This window comes from Rhagoletis pomonella, unplaced genomic scaffold (genome assembly GCF_013731165.1).
Source record: "Rhagoletis pomonella isolate Grant_MI unplaced genomic scaffold, Rhpom_1.0 Rhpom_scaffold_00004, whole genome shotgun sequence".
In the NCBI taxonomy this organism is placed as follows: Eukaryota; Metazoa; Arthropoda; class Insecta; order Diptera; family Tephritidae; genus Rhagoletis; species Rhagoletis pomonella.
Window position 1 is genome coordinate 45,892,964 of NW_023458558.1, and position 1,771 is coordinate 45,894,734.

Below are 1,771 nucleotides of genomic sequence, written 5' to 3' on the forward strand. Positions count from 1 at the left end.
TAGCACCGCCCACTTGTGATCACATATATGTATCTCGCTAACCGTTCTAGCAATTTGTACCAAGCTCGGTATGGTTATTGTGCTTGCCACATAAAAGCAAACCGTTGAAAATTGTTGAAATCGGACTAAAATTGAGGCGGCTTTTCATATATCGGTAAATTTCAGATATGCTTGAAACTGCATAATTTCGAAATTTAAGGACGCTAATTTACTTAAAATGTATACACCCCGCTCAAGTAGCACACTGGTGTATAACTTGGTGTAAATTTGTGAATTTTGGTGCAATTAATCAGATTTATACCGAAATTCGTAAATCTACACCAATTTATGCACCAGTGTGCTACTTGAGCGGCTTATCATGTAGCGGTAGCTTTCGGAAAGGTGGAAAACATATATTTAATACTTGCGCCGGGTATTTAATGTTCGGCTCCGCCCGAACTTAGACTTTCTTACTTGTTTTTATTCCAAAAATAGATACTTTCCAAAATATTGTATTTATCCGTTTTTGCGGTCTAAATTTTTTAATACACAGTGTTCGCGGAAACACGTTTTAAAAATGCATATGTATATATCGATACTTGAGCGGAAGATCGACCTACCTAGGCAGCCAGTTCGAAAACGCCCTATCTCAGAATTCGGTTCAAAAACGCCATATCTAAGCAGCAAATACATTGAAAATATGCTGAGATAGGGCTTTTTGGAATCGGTAGCTAAGATATGGCGTTTTTGAACCGAATTCTGTGATAGGACATTCTGGCTGCCGAGATAGGTGGAAGATCGACTCTATACTACACTACACTACATCTTGAAGAGTTTTGAATATTTTCCTTCCGGTTTTTAATGTTTAATACTTTTTTATTTAAGTCTAGTTAAATATATAATACTTAACACGATATGAATCCACATTACAAACTTTGTAGGGAAATTAAAAAAATGCCACAATAAAAAAAAATTTGTATTCATAATTATAAAAAAATGTATATAAAGCCAAGAACAGTAGCTTATGTCGAAAGGCTAGCATTAGTATAAATCGGCATTCGCAGCATACGATTGCGAATAACTCACTGGTGTCGAGCCGTTGAAGAACTTTTGGTAATACCTGGTATTATGTATAGCATACCAGGAATTCCTTTATTTATTGGAAAACTGTTTCTGTATTGTACCGTAAAAATGCTTTTATTTTAAAACTGAGATACTGCGAAAGGACATTTTCGCGCAGTAATATACTGTTTTTTGTCCGAAAAAAGATACGTGCGTTAGCCATGCCTGTTAAGTTAGATGTAGATAGATTAATAACTAAATCGCTGTACTTGTATTATATCCCCCCACATCGCAAATAGTTGTCCACACTCATTGAAGCACACACAAGCATATCTCTGAAAGCAAAAAATTCCCTGAAGCCTTGTTTCGTGTTTTCTGTAGTTGACATGATAATAATAATGTTGTGTGACACCTACTCGTAAACAGACATGATATTGGAACACAACATTGAGCTTAAGTTGACATTTTCAAGATTGATGAAGTGATGAAGAAGAAATACCACAGTCGGAAATGCTATTAAACACTTATGCACAATTTTTTCGTACTGATATTTATTTTATTTTATTATTTTATAAATTCACTTCATATTGCAGATAAAAACTCTATGATAGCTTTAAATTATATTTATCAATAAAGGACATAACATAAATGGCTTTCCGTCTCCTAACTAAATATAAAAGCATCTCAAAATTTATTCTCCTTTTTTTCTTTAATTTCAGAACATTCTGCA

General features: G+C 34.0%; 2 protein-coding genes across 2 annotated transcripts in view; one reads left to right on the plus strand and one right to left on the minus strand.

Annotated features, from left to right (window-relative positions):
• The window catches only part of LOC118737635 (synapsin), a 113,907-nt gene that overhangs the window by 88,528 nt on the left and 23,608 nt on the right, over positions 1 to 1,771 (plus strand). The gene's annotated exons all lie outside the window — the stretch shown is intronic.
• LOC118737637 (tissue inhibitor of metalloproteinase) overlaps positions 1 to 1,771 on the minus strand; it is a 73,024-nt gene that overhangs the window by 69,989 nt on the left and 1,264 nt on the right. The gene's annotated exons all lie outside the window — the stretch shown is intronic.